Genomic DNA, 22,984 nt, shown 5'->3' with positions numbered 1-22,984 from the left:
TTGGCAGTTTTGACCGCTGTTGAAATACCACCCGTCAATGCTCCAACCGCACTTAAACCAGCAAATAAAGGAATTAGAAATGGGAGAAATCCTCCACTCGCATCTCTTATTGAATATTTTTTCAACATTGGTTTTGTCATTTTAATTTTAAGTGAGCCAGTGTCATTCAAGATTTTAACCTGTTCTCTTGTGAGCAAAACATCAATTCTTACTGCTCCTTTTCTCTGAATTGTATTAACGTTAATCGTACAAGGCTTTTGATTTTGAACACAAGATGATAGTTTATGAAGATTGATTTGATTAACATATACCCCAGTTGGTACTTTGCCACTCATTTATTTAACAAAAAAATTATGTGAGACTAATCATCACACCATTATCTGTATTAATCTGCAATTCTGTTTCTTCCAAAAGCAAACAATATGTATCAACTTCTTCACTCTCTCCTCTTTCAATGTATAGGGAAGTATCCACTCGATTAGACTTTATAGTTTCTTTTTGAGCGCTCAGGTCAAACGTATAGATTGTATACAAACTTTTAAATGCTGTCATATCCAAAATAGGTTCTTTATTTCCATTACTTTCACACACCTTTTGGTAAGACTTGTATGCTTCAGCAAAATCATTTTTTCCCAATTAATTTCCAATCTATCTCGTGGATAAAATGTTCCATCTAGAGAAACGCGAAGTTGTTTCACCTCAGCATTATCACTCAATGCATTATTCTTATCAGTCGCAGTATCACCATCTGGCTTTTTAAAAATCATCCACAGATATCGTGGCTTTCCTTCCAGAACACCCAAATTCCACGTGTAAGTAGTTTGATTGAGTTTAACGTGTTGACATCTTCTTTTGAGGTATGATACACTGAGTGGTTTCTTTGAGTTAAGTCTTCGATTCAACATCTCTTCTGTTTTAAGATTAGGAGTATATTCACTGATATACCAACTCATCTCCTCAATTACAAATTTATTCTGATCACCAAAAGCATTACCAACACCAAAAAGCAATCTATTTTCATTATCATTCCTTTGTAGTTGAAATCTAATTTTAAGACCATACAGAACTTTATCATAATCACAAAATCCAAATATACCTTTAAGAGGAACTGCCACAGTAAAACTATTTTCTGCTTTTGTATCATCATTATACATTCCTTTCCTTTGAATATATCCAGGGTCTGTGTTTGTTCCCGTTGACATATCAGGAATAAAACCTTCGACAGACCCCTTTCCCATTCTATCACTGAATGTATAGAATGTAAATTTCATCATTTCAGATACAGCAGAGACATAATCAACCGCTTCAACTTCTTGTGTTCCACATATACAATCGCACACTATCAAACATTTTCCAGAAGAAATCATTTACAAGTGTAGCGTTTGTGTTATTCCCAGCCTTAGTGAATTTAAATTTACACAACAAGAAACTTTCGGAGAGATTCAAATAGGTTTGTTGATTATTTATTTCAAAACTTTTGTACCATTTGTATTCCAGTCTGTTCCAGTTATTGCATTTACCTTGAAGTAATCTTCTTTTTAGTGGAGTTTGAGATAATAATAGTATCATCCAAATCATAGATACTATCAATTGCTTCCATACTTGTATTTATTTAGGAAAAAAGATGTTAAAACTTTTGAAACCCTGATCCAAGTATTTGAATTATTTTCTGTCGTTCTTGGGGGGACAACTGAGTTTTACCTTTCTTAATTTCTTTTATTGCTTGTAATTTATGAGATTCTTTCTGAGCATCTTTTATACTCTTTACAGCACCTGCTACATTTCCCACAGCAGAAGCAGTTGAACCAATTAGGTCTTTATGTTTAAGAATAGTTGAACCAATACCCATGAGAGTATCAATTATCCCATCTCCTCTAAATTGATGTCCGACACCCCTTTGTCTCTTAGGTTTATAGTATCCTCTACCAAGATACATACCTTCACCCTTGTAGTAACTGGAAATTAACATCCCATCCCCTGTAATTATTTTATATTTTCCCAACTCGTGCTTCCTCACAATAACCATCGTATTTATTTATTGAAAAACTTCACGTAGGTGAATTCTGATGGATATAACTTCTCCATTAAAAGAGATCACACGATTATCTTGGTCGGTTATCCTAAAATTTACTCTGTGTATGGTTTTTCCTGACACAGGTAGATAAACCAAATTTTTAGGCTCCATATTGAATTTATAACCAATTGGGGTTGAGTATGCGCTGAATGAAAATATTGTATTTGTTTTTAATCCATCATTATAAGCACCATCAATCAAATCACAGTGAATTAACACCGAATTTATTCCTGAGGATATTTGAATGACATTATCACTGTAAAACGTCCCATTAGTTTCAATCTTTTTGAGAGAAACCTAATAACTCTCTAAATGAATTATCAATTGTGAAATCAACCTTGTAGTTATTTTTAACTTTAATCGTTGATTTTGAAGTATGTTTTTGAATGTTTATAACAATATTTTTTGGTTCATCACCCTGTTCTTTCATAAGACGAGCAATTTCGGAAGATATTTGAGAAATCTCGTATGCTCGGTGAGACTGTTATCGTTTTTGTATCCACTTCCCGGATTATAACTAAACTTGTCATTTTTCTCGGTTATATTAAATAAGGTATTATAAGTCTCCATGGACAATAAAGATGCCTCATATTCTTTTGTTGTGTCAAGTTGTAGTGGGTATGGGAATGAAGATGTGTGGTCGCTTGTTGTGAAATTAAAACTCAGGATTGTGCTTCTCATCTTATTTAATATGAGATAAAATGTCTTTATATTGAGATTTATTAATTATTTTCATGTTCATCAACTGGTCTAAAATGGCTGATGCTTCATTAAAACAATTGTTATTTCCAGCCTTCTTACTGCCGAACAACAATAACAGTCTATTAACTAATTGCGATGGGTCATTTGGAAGAAAACTAATACCTGAACCAAGGATACTTAAAGCCTGAATAATGTGTTTCTCCTTCTCATTCTTCCTACTTTTACCAGAAAGAATAACCTTATAATTTAGAGTGTTCAGCAAATCAATATATACTCTATCATCATTATTTTCCATATCCAATGGTTTATCAATATACTTTGATTCATCCCTCACAGTTGAACCTTGTCTTCCATCTTTTGTGAGAAGAAACATTAATCTCGGAGTTAGTTTAACAGGGGTTGAGCAGAACTTAAGAACCTTAATTCATCATTAAATATCAATACCTTTTCTTGAACAAGATGAAATATTGCTGGTTGTTCTGTTGGAATGAGTCCTGCTTTTGTTTTTTGAATCCGCTGAATATTCATTGTTTTGAACAGCATTCACAATATAATCAGGGGGTTGATTAATCTCTTCCAGTTGTTGAAATAAACCTTCATCATGTTCTAATTCTCCAATATGCTCTAATTCTTCCTCCGTCATTTGACTGAAATCTTTTAACATTTGAAGCTTTCTAGGAGTATATTCTACTGTGGGAACTGTGGAAACATCTTTCACTTTTTCTTGGGAAGTTTTTAAAAGTGGTTTAAAAAATTTCTCTTGTTTTTTTTCAAATGCTTCTTCGCCCGTTAGTTTCTGTCTGCGTTTCTTCTTTATGTCTTCCTGTTGTTTTACAACTTTTGAAACCAACTCTTGATGTTCCTTAAATCTTCTTGCTCTTTCTTTTGTATCCATTTATTTATTGTAAAATATCATTTAATGAATTGTAAAGATCAACAGGGAAATTTTCCTTTTCTTCATCATTCAAGTAGATGTGTTCAAATAAATCCTTTTCTTTAAATATTTCATCAAATTCTTTATTAACATTAATGCGAGTTGTAATTTCTTCTTCACTAATCCTTGCATCTCTGCTTTTCATACGTTTGTGTTGAGTTTCTTCATCAACATCAAAACCGAATGATAAAATCTTCACTCCGCTCAGATATTTAATAATTTGTCTCGTTCCTTCTGGATTAGTTTCTAATATCCCAACACCACCAGATTTTAGTTTCTTTAACTCACTCTTACAATGTGAATATTTTGTTGTACCAAGAGAAACCTCCTCAAATATTTGTCCTTCATTCCTCAATCGCATATGTTCCTCCACTGAAATATAGTGATAATCTTCACCTTTACTTCTCCAGGTCTTATTGCTCTAGTTGTTGTTGATACAATGCGTATCACGGGGTGTTTTTTAAGTAAATTTACAATATTCTCATTTGTACTACACAAGAACCTTGATTTATGAAAGTTTTTTCCAGAAGCAGATTTACCCACAAGATTTATAATAATAGTTGTCATTTATATATGTAATTGTTTATAAAACAAAAAATATATCCCTTAATATCTCATCTTGTTTCACAACAATATATTTATATTTTTCAGTCGTGTGCTTCATATAATCCTCAAATTTCTTTTTACTACATAATGTAGAACAATTATCTCTCCAAAAATTATTGATATCTATTGAATTTAACTTGAATAAAATAAAAGTATTAGCATTGTTTCTGATGGAACGACGAGGAAGTTGAAAGTACGATTGACTAAGATAAATACAATTACAAGAAGAATGTCTCCCTCTTGTGTAGTAGCTGTCCATTACCGTTTGGTTTCTCTCATTAACACAATCATCAAAGATAACGAGGTTCTTTTTTGATTTATCCAAATCTTGGGGAGACGGTATATCATCCGTATTATCACTAAGAATACAAGTTATAAGATTTGATTTCTTTTTACATCTCTGTGTATCACAAAATAGTTGAATTATATCTTCAATGTTATAATCATTTAGGTTTTTTGACGTTTAAATAAACCTATTATATCTTCTTTTTGAAGACCAGCATTAAAACCTTGTGAGAGTAGTTGATACTCTGGTTGAAAACTCGACTTTGTGAAAATTATTAAATTATCATAATCTAAAAGTTGGGAGTGAGGAGCATTTTTAAAAGTAAGCAGGTTTTTCCACATCCACTTGAACCAACTATGAGACATCTTAATGAATTTGGGAGATTTTTATGGTTGTTAAATTTTATCTTATTTTCCCAAATAGGTAAAAAATCATTCATTTATATATTTGAAAAACAGGTTATTTAATTTATTATTGGCTTTTTTAGAAACTCTATATTTTATCCTAAGTTCAGGTTTAATTTCAAGATAATCCATTATTTTATTTATACAATATCTTGTGTTGATATTTCCCTGAAAATTACATCCATGAATAATATACAACAACAATCCTTTGAACATTTCTCTTATACGTTCAGTTTCTTCCCTTGTAAGGAAAGGTGTGTTATCATCCTCATACTTTACATTCATTTCTCTAATCAATCTTGTAAAGTAATTCATTTTTGGTGTAAATCTAAAAGAATTATTTTCCTTTTTATATTTTTTATTATCATTAATTAGAAGATAATCACAGAATATACATTGTTTATAGGCTTTTGACTCTGTGTTTAATCCCCCGTCTTTCACCATCGCAGGACAATTCTCAAATTTGTCATATGGAGAATCAGGAAAGTCTAGCATATTTATAAAGTAAAACTTTACTTAAACTGAAATTCATCTATACTTTCAGTTGTATATTACCATCGATATCGATATACTTTTTTCATTATCAGATTCAACGACAACATTTTTTATATTAAAGGTAATTTTAAAATTATCGTTAACTACTATTGAACGAAATGTCATTTCACCTGATATATTAACATCCTTTATTTCATCAAGATTTACATCTTTAGGGTTGTTGAAAAAAATACAAATTTCTCCTTGCATATTACAGATGGTCTTATCTTTTCTTTCTAAAGCTTCATCCATAAGGTTTTTGTTCTTTGATACTTTTTCTTGTTTCATTGCTTTTTCTAGTTTTGAATATATTACTAGAAGGAGAGGAGAAACTTTTGTTAGAGATACTTTAATTGATGTTCTACCAGGTATACTAAAAGCCCTTCCACTGAAGGAAATTGAAGAACTCATATTATTTACCATAATAGTTTTTATCCAATAGTTGTTATATTTATCTTTGTTCAATTTTACATCCTTGACATATTTCTCAGTATCTTTAACAGATGAAGAGATTGATTGAAACTTGTCTTTTGTGTCTTGAAACATTGTATTTATTAAGTGAAAAAGTTGGAGGATAAAATGTTTTTAAGCACAGATTCACCTATAAATTAAAGCGAAATTTTCATCAAGAAAATTTTAGTTTAAGCAAAGTTTTATTCTATAAATATGGTGAATACAACGTACTGCGATGTTTGTAATCACGAATATAAACATTATAGAAAACACCTCCGAACCAACAAACACACATTTAATCTATTTCATCAAATATCTCCTCTTGAGTTGGAAAGAAAACATTGTGATATCTGTTCAAAGGATGTTTTGAAGAGTAGTTATAATCAACATCTTCAATCACAAAAACACAAGAAAAATGAGTTTAAAGTAAAGGGAGACTATTATATTAAAAACACTGATGAGGCATTTAAAGGGCATATAAAAATAAGGATTTTTCAATTTGGAGAACCCGGTCCATCATCAATAGCTGAATCAATTGAAATAGTGAAACCCGATGTTGAAAAATTTATTAAAAAAAAATTAAAAGAAATGAAAAACTTTAAAGTTTTATATGGGAGTGAAAATGAATATGAAAAGACAAGATGAAGAACAAACTCCTTATATGAGAACAGATCTTCATTTTATAACATCATTTCAAGATTTTTTGAATAGTGGGGTTTATGAAGAACTATCAAGACAAGAGGAGGATGTTGATAATACAGTGGTAGGAAGTGGATTCAATATTAAAAAATCATCTTTTTAGATATACACATTCTAAAATCAAACCCTCTTAAAGCTTCTTCTTATATTGAATTACCAAAAGAAATAAAACTAAAGAAGGCAGTTGTTAATATTAAGAACAATGATAATAAATGTTTTCTCTGGTCTGTTCTTGCTCACTTACATCCACCAAAATGTAATTCAGAAAGAGTAAAACAATATATGAAATATGAGAATACCTTGGACATTAAAGATTTTAAATTCCCAATGCCATTAACAGATATTCCTAAATTTGAGAAAAAGAATAATCTTTCTATTAATGTATATGGATTAACGGATACAAACAAAGTTCAAATATTAAAAATTTCAAACAACTATAAAAATGAAGAAACACACATTGACCTTTTATATTTTAGTGTTGGAAAGAATTCACATTACACATACATCAATAATTTATCAAGATTAATCTCTTCTCAGGTATTCAGAACAGCAAACAAAATATATCCTTGTAAGCGATGTCTTAATTCATTTCATACAAAAAAACGATTAGAACAACATTCAAAATATTGTAGTAATCATAAATCAGCTGTAATTACAATGCCTAAACCTGGTGAAAAGATTTATTTTGAAGATTATAATAAATCTATCATGCACCCATTTGTGATATACGCTGATTTTGAATGTATCCTTAAAAGATAAATACTGCTTCTCCTAATCCAAAAGAACCATATACAAATAAATATCAAAAACATATTCCTTGTGGTTTCTGTTATTATATCAAATCATCTGTTGGAGAAAAGTATAACAAACTTGAACATTATCGTGGAAAAAATGCTTCACAAGAGTTTGTAAAACGATTAGAAAAGGATTGTATAAGACTCACTAAATTAATGAAAGAAACAAATGAACCGATGAAATTAACCAAAGAAGAAAAATTAGAATTTAGACTGAACAATATCTGTCATATTTGTGAGGGGAAATTAAGGAGTCTAAAGTTAGAGACCATTGTCATCTTACTGGTAAATATAGAGGTCCCGCTCATTCCTGTTGTAATCTTAATTATAAATTACCTTCTTTTATTCCAGTCTTTCTTCACAACAGCGCCAACTATGATACACATCTATTTATAAATGAACTTTCAAAAACACCAGGGAATATTTCTGCTATAACAAACACAAGTCAAAAGTATATTTCATTTTCAAAAATGATATTCACAAAACCTTTAACTCGTATTAGGTTTTTAGATTCTTACAAGTTTATGGGAACACCACTAGCCTACCTCGCATCAAATCTAAGCTCCACGGACTCTTTTCCAAATCTTAATTCATTCTTTCCAAAAGAGGAAATTCTCACTCAAGAGGAAATTCAGATTAAAGAGAGAATTCAAAGTAAAGAGGAAACTCTAATTAATGAAGAAATTCTAACTGAAGATGAAATTCTAATTATAAAGAAAATTCGAACTAAAGAGGAAATTCAGATTAAAGATGAAATTCTGATTAAAGAAGGAATTCTTACGAGAGAGGAAATTAAAAAACAAGGAATGAAATTCAAAGTAAAGAGAAAATTCTTACAAGTAAGGGAATTTATCCTTATGATTATATGGATTCATTTATGAGATTTAAAGAAACACAACTTCCTTCAAAAGAAAGTTTCTATAATAACCTTTATGAAGAAGAGATAAGTGATAAGGAATATAAACACGCACAAGAAATATGGAAAATATTTAAGATAAAGAACCTTGGAGAATATCACGATTTATATCTAAAAACAGATGTTTTATTGTTAGCTGATGTGTTTGAAGCTTTTAGATCACTCTGTCATAATAAAAATTGTTATGGATTAGATCCTGCCCACTATTTCACAGCTCCTGGTTTAGCTTGGAGTGCAATGTTGAAAATGACAAAACAAGATATAGATTTAATCAGTGATGTTGATATGCTTTTGATGATTGAGAAGTCCAAGAGAGGTGGAATATCACAAGTATGTTCAAAAAGATATGCGAAAGCAAATAATAAATATCTCCCAAATTATGATAGTGAAAAAGATAGTAATTATTTGATGTATTTTGATGCTAATAATTTGTATGGATGGGCAATGTCTCAATCTCTACCTTATGGTAAATTAGAGTGGGTGGAAGAAAAGGATTATGAAAAGGCTTTGATGAATATTGTTATTTCTTCTCAAGAGGAATTGAATGACGAAGAAGAAGGTTATTATTTTGAAGTTGATTTGAGGTACCCGAGTGATCTTCATAATAAGCAAAAAGATCTTCCTTTTGCATGTGAGAAAGAAACTCCAAAGAAAGAATGGTTAAGTGATTATCATAAAAGTTTTAATATTAAAGGTAAATCAACAGAAAAGTTATTAACAACATTCTATGATAAAGAGGGATATGTTTTACATCAGAGAAGCTTAAAACAGTTTTTGAGAGAAGGATTGAGAGTAGCTAAAATTCATAGAGTTTTAAAATTTAAACAAAGTCCTTGGGTGAAAAAGTATATTCAATTCAATACAGATATGAGAGCAAATACAAAAGTAAAATTTGAAGGGGACTTTTATAAATTAATGAATAATGCTGTATTTGGAAAGACTATGGAAAATGTTAGAAACAGGCAAAACATTAGATTCGCAACATCTTGGAAAGAAGCTTGAGATTGATAAATAAACCAAGTTTTGAGAGAGAAGAGGTTTTTTCAGAGAACTTTTCTGCAATTCATATGAAAAAGGAAAGTATTGTAATGGATAAACCAATTTATATTGGAACAGCAGTTCTTGATTTATCAAAGATATTGATGTATGATTATTTGTATAATGACTTAAAGAAAGAGTATGGTGAAAATGTTTCATTGTTGTATATGGATACTGATAGTTTTATCCTAGATATAAAAACTGATGATGTTTATGAAGATATGAAGAAAAATATTGGAGTATATGATACAAGTAATTTCAGCAAGAAGAGTGAGTTATTTTCCAAAAAGAATGAAAAGGTTATTGGTAAGTTTAAGGATGAGTTGGGTGGAAAAGTAATGAGTGAGTTTATTGGATTGAGAGCAAAGGCATATGCTTATAAGTATGGTGAACAGATTGATAAGAGGTTAAAGGGAATAAAGAAATATGTAATAAAGAAATCAATAACTTTTAGAAATTATTATAATTGTTTGATGAATAAGAAAGAAGAATATAGGAAAATGAATACAATAAGAAGTTATAAACATAACATATATAGTGAAGAAGTAAATAAAAAGGCATTAGGAGCCTTTGATGATAAGAGATTTATTTTAGATAATGGAATAGATTGTGTTCCATATGGATATTGTATGATAGAGTGTATAAAATAGATTATGTTTTAACGATGGGAAGATGGGTTAGGGTTTTTTAAGGGATACTGTTGCGTTTTTTCACAATATATAAATGGTTAAACCAAGTATTAATCAAACTAAAGAGTGGAGAAAATCTCAGTCTTGGTATATAAATGGAAAACATAATGAATGTGAAAAATATCAAATAAGTCTTATTGAAAAAATAACTAAAACAAAGGTAAATAAAACAAATAAGCGAATTAATTTAAAAACTAGTAAGTTAGAGGATGTAAAGAAAAAAATGAATATCCTTGAATGGACTGAAAACTTTGATGGTTATCAATTGAACAATGAAAAAACAATTTACTATAATCTCAAAATGATATGTGGCTCAGGAGGTGGTCAAACAAGAGCATTAAGAGAAGTTTATCATTTCGTAATGGCACAAAAGGGATATCTTCAAAAATATAAAGATTCAAATGTTTTGTTTGTCAATATTTTAGATGGGGATTATTGTGCAAAGAAAATTAAACTATTGAAGGAATTTGAGAATGAACAAATCTTTATAGGTTCAATGAGTGAGCTGTTCAACCCCCAGGTGTTCAATTCAATGAGGTTCAACCTCCAAGTTAAAAGGGGAGACAAATAAATATACCTTGGGATAAAAAGGGGGGTTTATTTTTAGGGAAAAAAAAATATGAATCGCTGAAAATCCCCCATTCATTTACATGGGGAAAAGTGAGCCAGAATCAGTATTCTTACCCTACTCACATATAACATGTAGAAATGCAAAATTAAAAAAAAAAAAAAAAAATCGAAATTTTGTTGAAAAAAAAGATTTTTTTGCAATTTTTTTCTCTAAAAATTTTTTTTTGGGGGGGGGGGTGGAAATCACTTAAAACATGTAGAAATGCAAAAAAAAATTCAAATATTTTTTCAAAATGGCCGCCATAGCGGCCATATTGGATTTTGGACTAAGTCCAAAATCTAAAGGCATGATCCTTGGACCATACCTAATGCCCCCACCAAGTTTCGTCGAAATCTGTCAAGGAGTTTTTCCGTAATACTGTTCACAAACAAACAAACAAATAAACAAACAAACAGAAAGGGGTGAAAACAGTAACCTCCGATCTTCGATGGTGGAGGTTAACTAGCCTAGCATTTAGTGTTTGCAATTACAGGCACTGATAGTCCAGTGCTGATACATTGCAGAACATATCCATCTTTCAGTCAGACGATGGGGAAAGTTTAGATGAGGATATTGAAGAACTGGATAATAATTATGATTTTTAAGTTCATCTTGAATATTTTATATCACTTACAATCAGTGCATATGATCAGAGATGTCTTAGAAACTATAAAGGACCCGTCTTTGGTTCATAAAACAATATGTTTATCAGCAACGCATTGGGCCTGGGTAATGGCCTTGTTAGTGTGGAACATCACATTTGTGTTTCTTTTCTGTAATTTTATGCCCAATAACAAAAGATTGTGTTTCATTTTCACATTTGACTCATTCATCAGATTGCACATGATTAACCATCTTGCTTATTCGTTTATATTGTGCAATACGGGTGTTTGATACCCTCATATGTGCATTATTGAGTATCTAAATCCCTGAAATTCTGTATTTTTTACCCCGTGGGGTCTTCCACCCTACGGGGTCTAAGCGCCGCTCGCGTTCTGTCTTTTCTTGTGTACAGTTCATTTGAACGTCTATTTCTCCACTATTCGTGAACAGAATTCGATGAAAATTGACAGGTATATACTAGACAAACATATTATGCAGGCACTAAGTAAGCCCAACGTGCGATCCCGGCCCTTTGGGCTGAGAAACGGCCCTTTCGGCCCATTTTCTTAAAATTGTTATTTCTCGGTTATTTGTGAACTGAATCGAACCAAACTTGACAGTTATATTCTAGAGACCATTCCCCAGGCATTAACTGAGCCCAAAGTGCGATTCTGGCCCTTTGGGCCGAAAAACGGCCCTTTTTGTGAAAATTATTTCTCGGTTATTTGTGAACTGAACCGAACCAAACTTGACAGCTATATTCTAGAGACCATTGCCCATGCATTAACTGAGACCAAAGTGCAATTCCGGCCCTTTGGACAGAGAAACAGCCCTTTTGGTCCATTTTCTTAAACTTGCTATTTCTCAGTTACTTGTGAAAGAAACCGGACCAAATTTGACAGGTATATTCTTGAGGTCACTCTGCAGGCATAAACTGAGCCCAAAGTGAGATTATCGCCATTTGGGCCGACAAACGGCCCTCTCGGCCCATTTAAAAAAATTGCTATTTTTCGGTTGTTCATAAACGGAACCGAACCAAACTTTACATTTATATTCTAGAGACCATTCCCCAGGCAGTAACTGAGCCCAAAGTGTGATTCCGGCCCTTTGGGCTGAGAAATGGCTCTTTCGGCCCATTTTCTTTAAATTGTTACTTCTCGGTTATTAGTGAATGGAACCTAACCAAACTTGACACGTATATTCTGGAGACCCTTCCCCAGGCATTGACTGAGCCCAAAGTGCGATCCCGGCCCTTTGGGCCGAGGAACGGCCCTTTCGGCCCATTTTCTTAAAATTGTTATTTCTCGGTTATTTGTGAACGGAACTGAACCAAACTTGACAGTATATTCTAGAGACCATTGCCCACACATTAACTGAGCCCAAAGTGCGATTCTGGCCCTTTGGGCCGAGAAACAGCCCTTTCGGTCCATTTTTTTAAACTTGCTATTTCTCGGTTATTTGTGAAAGAAACCGGACCAAATTCGACAGGTATATTCTTGAGGTCACTCTGCAGGCATTAACTGAGCCCAAATTGAGATTATCGCCATTTGGGCTGACAAACGGCCATCTCGGCCCATTTTTTTTTTTTAATTGCTATTTCTCGGTTGTTCGTAAACGGAACCAAACCAAACTTGACAGATATATTCTAGAGACCATTCCCCAGGCAGTAACTGAGCCCAAAGTGAGATTCCGGCCCTTTGGGCCGAGAAATGGCTCTTTCGGCCCACTTTCTTTAAATTGTTATTTCCCAGTTATTAGTGGACGGAACCGAACCAAACTTGACATGTATATTCTGGAGACCATTGCCCAGGCATTAACTGAGCCCAAAGTGCGATTCCGGCCCTTTGGGCCAAGAAACGGCCCTTTTGGCCCATTTTCTTAATTTTTTTTTTTAATTAAATGCGCTGGGTGATGCCTAATGCAAAATTAAGTCGCAAATGATGATATGAAGCTGGCCTCACTCTTGTGAGGTGTTCTGGTTTATTTTTCTGATGAGATGAAAATCTTACCAAATTTCAAAACTATCTGTCATCCGTGCTATCACTCACCTGAGAGTTGTACGAATGAACTCCCACGGGGTATGTTCGCAATTCGAACTTGTTGAGAAATTACAGGGAAAAAACATTAATCTTGTTCATGAACATGCTATCATTTACCTTTGTTTGATTCTTGGAAAGTATCTTTCAATAACAACAGGGAAAATATGACATTGACGAAACTACATAAATCCGTCCAAATTCGGTATTTTTCATTTGGGGGGGGGGGGTGGGGGGGGTAACATTGTCTGCAAGACTGATCTTAATATACAACATACAAAAAGGAAATTTAGATTTTGGATTTCTTAATAAATTTGCTAAACACCCATGTAATTATATTGTTCCAGAACTTTTACTAACTTTTCACAGTAAATGATAGACAAATACTTTTCTAAAGGTGGTATGATTTATTACACAGGAAATAGACACTGATATACAAGTGTCACCAATGACATACCTTTCAACCTAGGCATGTTTCGCACTTTTTGTTGAGAAGTAAATGATCCGAGCAAAAGGTGAGACAAATTTCAATGTTAATGTTTGACTGATAAAAAAATGCTGTTAAGTTGAAGTAGGATGTCTTACCTTGTACTGGCCATTTTGCACAAAAGCTTATTTAAGGGTAGGCATATAAACAGGGAGATAACACACAAAAAACTACCACCGATACAATGCTATCACATATTTTCTAACTCTAGGGTTGTTTTCCTTGCCAAAAATCACTTTGAGAATTATTCCCCCCAGATGGTACTGACCAACCCTACTGGCTCATGGACCAATTTGGTTTCTTAAAAAAAAACAAAAAAAAAACAAGGTTTTTATAAAATATTTTGCTTATAACATCAAGACAATCTTATTTTTCTTTCACATGCAACATGTGGCTGTGAGTGTAATCATTTCCTGGGGCGCAGCTGTGCTACCGATACAGTAGTTAGGGCAAGAATTTCGAATATATTCAAGGTGTCGGCGGTAGCTCATCTATTCTTCGTGAAGCCCACTGTAGCATACTTAACATCCATTAACTAATGCTGGCAGATGGGACACCCAGTTTAACGTCCATCCAACGGACGGCACACACATTGATGGAATACCCTGCCTGCGATACACCAGGATGAAAGTTTATTGTTGGATCGAGATTCAAACCCACGATAGACAGACAGCTTTGTGGCAAGTGTGCAGAGAATGTTCATAAAATGTTTTACTTATAAAAATCAAGAGAATGTATATTAAATGTCACAACATTTAGAAAAAGAATTCAGAGTCCAAATGTTCTTCAGAAATGTGTTGGACAAGATGGTGCCAAGGTAGTACACTTTCCTTTGAGCAGACTTGTCTCGGTTTGATTACCGACCCGCACACCCCTCACCCCAAGCCAATGATACTGTGCACAGCCAAGTGCTGTATACGAATGAGAAGAAAGAACTTAGCTAGTCTTACATCTACAATGGTTTCCTTCAATGTTGTACAGTAACTATTTGTTTAACCAGGTGGTGTGTCATTTCAGTCGTTATTATTTTATGGTGGTTCCATTCATAGTTCTTCAGTGTTGTTTTACCATCTTCTCAAGTAATCTCTGCGACTGATAAAAGCCATCTTTTCCAACGAGCATGTAAAAGAGTGAAACTTTAACCAAGCTCACACCACCTACCTCATTGAAGTTTGATTCCTATTTTTTTTTTTTTTGCAATTGTTTCTGTAAATTGGTATTTGTGGAATCTAGAAGGTTGCAAGTATAAAAAAAAAATCATCAACACTGAGCATATCTAAGAAATCACCTGCAGGAATTGGCAGTACTCATCGGTAGAAATGCCACCTTCTGCCATGCGCTGTCTTTCAGCCTCATCCAATTGGCAGGCCAGGGCTGAGAGATCCACAGCCGTGAAATAAGGTCCCTGCAGCAAGGAATTTAAGCAATGTTGTGCACATAGCGATCCCTCTTGCTGCCAGGGATGGGGGGATACAAGAGATAAGGTGGGGGGTGAAGAAAGATGCTTTCGGTACTTTGAACGTTTGTCACAAAGTGAAATACGTTAATTACAATCTCAAAACGCACTACTACAGCCAATCTGAAAAAAAGTGGGGATACATTTTTATGTTTTGAAAAATAAACCTTCCTCATAAATTAAAGAAAGTTATGATTCATTCAGTAAGACAGGATAATTCTCTCCCCCCCCACCCTTTCCACTCTCTCCTCCCCCCACCCCTTTCCACTCTCTCCTCCCCCCCACCCCTTTCCACTCTCTCCTCCCCCCACCCCTTTCCACTCTCTCCCCCCACCCCTTTCCACTCTCTCCCCCCACCCCTTTCCATTCTCTCCCCCCACCCACCCCTTTCCATTCTCTCCCCCCACCCACCCCTTTCCACTCTCTCCTCCCCCCACCCCTTTCCACTCTCTCCTCCCCCACCCCTTTCCATTCTCTCCTCCCCCCACACCCCTTTCCACTCTCTCCTCCCCCACACCCCTTTCCACTCTCTCCTCCCCCACACCCCTTTCCACTCTCTCCTCCCCCACACCCCTTTCCACTCTCTCCTCCCCCACACCCCTTTCCACTCTCTCCTCCCCCCACACCCCTTTCCACTCTCTCCTCCCCCCACACACACCCCTCCCACTCCCTCCTCCCCCCCCCCATAGAGTGGGGAGGAGAGAAAGAGGAATAAATACTAAAGAGTGGGGAAAAGAGAAAGAGGAGAAAGAGGGGAGGGGGGAGAGAGAGAGAGACAGAGAGAGAAGGGGGAGAGAGGGGGAGCGAAGAAGGGGGGAGAGAGGGGAGCGAAGAAGGGGGAGAGATGGGGAGCGAAGAAGGGGGAGAGAGGGGGAGCGAAGAAGGGGAGAGCGAGGAAGGGCGGGAGAGCGAGGAAGGGGGAGAGCAAGGAAGGGGGAGAGCAAGGAAGGGGGAGAGCGGGGAAGGGGAGAGAGCGGGGAAGGGGAGAGAGCGGGGAAGGGGAGAGAGCGGGAAGGGGAGAGAGCGGGGAAGGGGAGAGAGCGGGGAAGGGGAGAGAGCGGGGAAGGGAGAGAGCGGGGAAGGGGAGAGAGCGGGGAAGGGGAGAGCGGGGAAGGGGGAGAGCTATGCCTCACCACACATTGCTATACACTCCGGGAGGGAGGAGGTGCAAGGAGGGGGTGGGAGTGAGAGAAAGAGAAAGAGAGAGGGAGGGAGAGAGGAGAGGGGAGAGAGGGGAGGGGAGCAGAAGAGGAAGGTGAAGGATGAGGAAGGGGTGGGGGGAGAGCGAGGAAGGGGGGAAGGGAGGACGACACCTCAAAAATTGAGTATAAATTTTTCAGAGTAAATTAATTAAAATATTATAACAATATTTTTTCCAATTCTCTCTTGAACTCATGGTTTACTTGTCCTGTTGCTTTACTCATTCTCATCCTCCCGTTATGTTAATTCAATCTTTAATTTCATTTAGTTTGCCTCACTAACTCGGAGATTTCCCTAGGGAGAACCCAACCTGGAGCCTTCACGCCAATCCAGCTGGTTAATTATTTTCATTTCACTCAATTAAGCTACACTTTCGGCACATCCCTTCATCTTTTCTTCACTCGATAGAATTCTCTGAACAACAGAAAAAGTAAAGTTTGAATGCTTTTGGCAATTTCACATTTTCTTGTGTAAATAGGAAGGAGGATGGATCGTAGCCTTGCTTGCTTAAAGTATATACTCGTGGACCTGTTGGTCCATTGGACCAAATTTCCATTGGTCTTCACGGCCTTGTACCTTGTTGTATACCTGCCTGCTGTACTGCTTGAACATTAGCTTGCCTTTTCACCAAGGTCCAGATGTGCTTGGGCCAGGGCATGAAAATACATTTGTCATTATAATTGCCAAATGATATCACTATTGTTGTTGTTAATCTGATTGGAATTAATTAATATATACTTTGTTACAATGTTATCATTGTTTTGGTTTTTTTTTTTCCAATTAGAATGCCATGAAAGGACCTATGAAGCTACTCCACACACCTTGACATGGAGTGCGTTTAAAACATGGGCATTCTTCTGGATTCTTTGTAGTGAATTAGCGAAATCAAATCAGGAGGTAATGACGAATATTTTGGTGTCACACTCCACATCAGAAAGCTCCAGTAGAGCTCCACAAAAAAAATGACCACACACACACACACACACACACACACACACACACACACACACACACACACACACACACACACACACACACACACACACACACACACACACACACACACACACACACACACACACACACACCTCTACGAAGAAGCATTTTTTTTTGTTTTGTACACCTTGTCGAGGCTCGTATGAGAGCTAACACACAACACACAGCAAGGGGGGCATGAGACAAGAGTGGCAGGAGAGGGAAGGACAAAACAGTGGGGAACAGAGACATTAGGAGATCTGTGGAAGGGAGAGGGATGGGGCGGGGAACATGGGGAATACAAGATTGACATTCCAGGGACTTTCAGGAAGGAAAGTAGGGAATTTGAAGGAGGTGGGTTTGGGGTGGATTAACGGGGGTAGAAAAGATCGAGGTTTTGAATGGGGAAAGATAGATAAGTGGTGGTGAACGGCTGTTTTGAAGACCTGGAGGGAAGAATGGGATTGAAGAGTATGTGGGAGTTTATTCCAAAGGCGGGAATAAAAGAGGAATGAACGAGTGAAGGTGAGCAGTGATTCGTGATTTTGGTAGTTTTACCAGAAGAGGGTTGCTGACGAACCTTGAGCGCCCTGCGGAAATATGGGCCAGACATATCGCAGACAGAGCAGGGGGGGGATACTGGAGAGGAGATGGGAGAAGACAAAGACCACCAACCTGCCTGCGGTGAGAGTGAGAGGCCCAAAGACTCAGCCTCACTGCAAGAGATACCAATGATCCTAAATGCCTTGGTTTCAACAGCGTGAAGCCGAGAAAGGTGAGAGTGGGGAACACCGGCCCAGAGGGGAGAGCAGTACTCCATCAGGCTGCGGACAAAGGCTTTGTATGTGGTCAGCAGCTCAGGTGGGCCGAGGAAGGACTTTGCATGATGGAGGATTCCCAGTCGATGACTGGCTTTGGAGGCCAGGTTGGAAATGTGGCTTTCCCAGGAAACATCATGGAAGATACTGAGACCCAAAAGCTTGAATGAAAGGACTTCATCCAGAGGACTCTTAAGAAAGTATATGGGGGAGGGGGGAGGGGGAGGGTGGTTCTAAACGGTCCTTTCGGAGAAACATAGTGAGAATGTGAGATTTGTCAGGATTAAAAGACATGTTCCACGTGTTGGACCAGTTTTTTTATTTTATCCAGATCTGCAGAGCACGAAGAAGATGCTGCTTGCCGGTCTGAGGGATGACAGATGGTACGGCAGAGGGTGGAGTCATCAGCAAAGAGATAAAGAGGATTTTCCAGAGTCAGAGAGATCATTGATGAAAACTAGAAAAGGAACAGGGCCCATAACGCTGCCTTGAGGAACTCTAGCCTGGACAGGAAGAGGGGATGAAAGATCTCCATTTAGGGCCACACGTTGGCTGCGACAGGAGAGGAAGTCTGCGAGCCGTGAGTGGAGATGGCCTTAGATACAATAGGAAGAGAGTTTGGTGAGCAGGGCAGGGTGCCAGACCGTGTCAAAAGCACGCGATATGTCGAGGGATATGGCTCTGATTTCATGTCCGGCATTGAAGGCCTCCATCTATTGTTGGGAGGGCAGAAGCAGCATATCCAGGGTAGAGTGACCTGGTCTGAAACCAAACTGATGATCGGAAATCAAGCCATTGGAGAAGAGGAAGGACTTAAGGACATTCTATTTATTAATTAGGAATCCATTTTTTAAATTACCAGCAGACTGACTCAATCACTGCTTGATTACTCCAGCGCAGAACCAATTTGATCAGATGCATTCATAAATAGCTTGCCTTTGTTGGCATTAGAATGATGCAGTGTTCAAACACTTTGAAAAGGAAGTCTTAAAATTTCATGAGATGTGTGTGAATTATCAACAAATTGCTTGCTAAATTTAACAGAAATGGCAGCTGTACAGCGATTTTTACCCTTTTGTCCATCTTTCTAATTTCCTCAGGTGTGTGTCTGATGGTACCTGTATTGTTAGCACGAGTTAAGAGTGCAAAAGTTTTATATTGGTTTAGCTCTGCCCTGTGTCTTCTCTTTGTAAATAATTGCATTTATTTTGCCACACCCCATGAATCCTTGCTTTCCCTGTTTTACATATTGTTAAATAAAACCTTGTATTATTATTGCTACACATACTTTTACTCACCCTGATAAATAAATTGCTTATGTAATAAATGTACCCAGCTCGTTCTATCTTTTCCTTCATTGGTCCAGCGTGGTCCGCACACAGGTTAGCCGGGAATTTCTGCCCCACTAGTTTGCTCTTGTTAGCCAGCACACACTCACTGTATCGCTCAGCAGTAATCTGGGTGTGCGCTGAGCGCACGAGACCCCCCTTGGTTCGGCCGTCCGCAGGTAAGGTATCACGTTAGGTAGTGTAACCTTGTGGCAGCATCACTTGACACTCGTGGTTGCTTATCAAACCGCCGGTGCACGGAGTTCTGTGCCTGGCGGCCTCGGGGCCAGGCGTTTGGGTGGGACCCGAGTGCTTCCCCTCGTGGTGAGCCTCGAACCCCGAGTCCGGAACAATACATCGCATGGTTCTTGGCCGTATTATGAAGGCGAATTGTGTTATACATTCTTCAAGATTATAAATCAATTTAAAAAGAGATTTTTAGGCAGATAAATTAATTCCAGGTATAACCGCCATTTTATCCAGTGTCTATTACATCACCCTATCAACATGTTAAATTAGTTATTCGTAACTGTTGTATATGTCCTTTTTGACATTATTAAAAAAAACCAGTAAGTTTCCTGTTTGAAATGATTTTCAATTTTGTTTGACTGCCAGGCAGGCAGAGTAAAAAAATTCTCACTCCTCTTTGCGCATGCGCTATTGGGACAAATTCAGAGGCAAGGTACGGTAAAAAGACAGACTTGTCTTCCTCTTCAAAATATAACATTCTAATTTAAATACATAGTTCCTCAATCATAAACTGGTAAGACAGCCAGACGGATGGATGGACGGACGGACGGAGATGAACCCATTTTGTAACCCCTCTTTTTGCTTCGTGTGCGCAGGGTCACAAACGTCCTGATATGGCTCGGTGGTTTGTGGAGGAGCCTGGTTTTCTCAACGACATTTGGTTCTCCGACGAGGGTCACTTTTTGCTGAATGCCAAAGTCAACTCGAGGAACATCTTCTGAGGTACAGTACCGTAGGATGAGGTTCTCCGGAGAACCTTACGCTCACGTTCAGTCAAGTGCATGCCCTGGTATGCAATGAGCAAGTGTGGCATCGTTGGACCGTTCTGGTGCGAAGAGGACAGTAATGCCATGACAATCAACTCTGAGCATTACATTAAAGTTCTGAATGAGTTCTGGGTTGCTCTTGGTCACAGGAGAAGCTTTCAAAGAGAAGAATAATGATTTCAGCAGGATGGGGAAACCCTTAACACTGCAAATTAGTGATGCGAGTGTGTGACAAGTCACTTCGATGAGAGCGATTGGCTGATGCTTCAGCGTCGAGTAATCTCCACATTCCCCTGATCTGATCCCACTTTATTTATTTATTTATTTATTTATTTATTTATTTATTACTAGTACGTGCCCGTAAGTGCGTCGCCGTACGTGCTTAAAAAAAAAAAAAAAAAAAAAAAAAAAAACTTTCAAACCGCGAACCAGAAACAACAACCACACAGGCCGTTCCTTCGCTCTCGCGTGCCCGTATGTGCGTGGCTGTATGTGCGTGGCCATACGTGCAAAACCTTCCCCCCCCAAAAAACAAAAAACTTTCAAACAAACACACAGGCCATTCCTTCGCTCTCGCGTGCCCATACGTGCAACACCCCCCCCCAAAAAAACAAGGAAATGTGTCCAAGAGCCGCGGCATAAAGGTTTTGTCTTCACCAGAAGAAGAAGAACAACTGGGAGCTCTCTTCGAGCCAGCGTTCGCAATGCGACGTGGCTAAAAATAATAATAATTTCAAACCGCGAGCAAGAAACAACAACCACACAAGCCGTTCCTTCGCTCTCGCGTGCCCGTATGTGCGTGGCCATACGTGCAACCCCCCCCCCCAAAAAAAAAAAACAGAAAAACTTTCAAACAACCACACAGGCCGTTCCTTCGCTCTCGTAAACGACGACTGGATTGGGGCATTGTGTTTATCTATAAATGCGCACAAGAAATCAAGAAATTATTAGAATACAGTAAGTCATCACTATCCGGAAGTGGTGCGTGCCGTACAGAATGTTCACATCATTCCACGAATTATAGCTTGCATTGAAGTAACAACTGCTGTGATACTTCCACACACAGAGTTAATTAAAATCAAAATTAAAATCAAGTTTACCTTCCTGTCTTTGCTCGCCATGACATTCACTGCCATTGACCATTGCCACTCTTACGCCACGGTAACTAAGGCACCGATCCCCATCGTAACCGGCACGGCACGTAACGTCATCGTCGGCCGACCGCGCACCGGCCTACGCAGCAACGTGTCCTTTCATTGATTTGGTAAATAAATGGCCATAACTTGGGAAGCACTTGTCCGATTAATATCAAACCTTGCAAAGGCACATCCACAGGGCCCCAGCAATATACCTGGCAAGTTTCAATTAGATCAGACCAGTGGTTGTCAAGAAACAGCTGTCACAGACACAGACACACACACACACACACACACACACACACACACACACACACACACACACACACACACACACACACACACACACACACACACACACACACACACACACACACATATAGATTTTTTTAATTTTTATTTTTTAAATCTTTGGAGACATCTCAAAGACAAAGTGGACAAGGATAAACCGAAGAAACATCTTTGAGCTGAAACAACCAATTACAAGGAAGCGTAGGTCCATGACACCACGTAGTCAGCTCGACATAGATATAGACGGTGATACGTTTCCAGCCAGGTGATCTGTCAAGATGATGATGTACTCGTGAAAGCTGCAGAAAATGTGTGATTTGGGACGACGACGAGGAGGATGATAATGGGGGCACAACTACCACAACGGGGGGACGACGACGATCCTGTCAATTTCCCAGTTCTTGGGTAAGTAATAATCGGGTTAGCGAAAGTTTATATCATAATAGTGCAACGATGGCAGGTAACATGACACATCCTTCACACGATTAAAAAGTTTCAACGATATTACAGTTTGGAGCTGGAAGTGAAGTTGGTATTACAGTTTTTACCAACATCAACACTCTGTGACGTCAGTGAGGATCATTTGAGAACAATCGATATCTACGGCTTATGTGGGAACCGTAGTACCACAACAACTAACAACCACGACTACTGAAGTCAAGCAAACAACAATGAACCAACAAAGCTGGTGTTATACACACAAGGAACTTTAACCCAGGAGGTTATTTGGCCCATCATGCCTGTGTTACATCAACACTCTGTGACGTCAGCGAGGATCATTTGAGAACAATCTATATCTACGGATTATTTGGGAACCGTAGCACCACAACAACTAACTACCACGACTACTAAAGACCACAACAACTAACTACCATGACTACTAGGGTCAAGCAAACAAC

The 22,984-nt window shown here is 37.5% G+C and overlaps 1 pseudogene across 1 annotated transcript in view; it reads right to left on the bottom strand.

Annotated features, from left to right (window-relative positions):
* Positions 1-22,984, bottom strand: part of LOC147012382 (ataxin-3-like) — a 69,612-nt pseudogene that overhangs the window by 45,796 nt on the left and 832 nt on the right. Inside the window, exon 2 of the transcript XR_015051592.1 lies at positions 15,154-15,318. The product of XR_015051592.1 is annotated as an ataxin-3-like (transcript). The remainder of the gene's footprint in view (positions 1-15,153; positions 15,319-22,984) is intronic.

This window comes from Eptatretus burgeri, chromosome 15 (assembly GCF_056783735.1).
Source record: "Eptatretus burgeri isolate ZD-2024b chromosome 15, Ebu_testis_v1, whole genome shotgun sequence".
NCBI classification, from domain to species: Eukaryota; Metazoa; Chordata; class Myxini; order Myxiniformes; family Myxinidae; genus Eptatretus; species Eptatretus burgeri.
The sequence above is the reverse complement of the archived record's forward strand: the minus strand, read 5'-3'. Positions and strand labels throughout refer to the sequence as shown.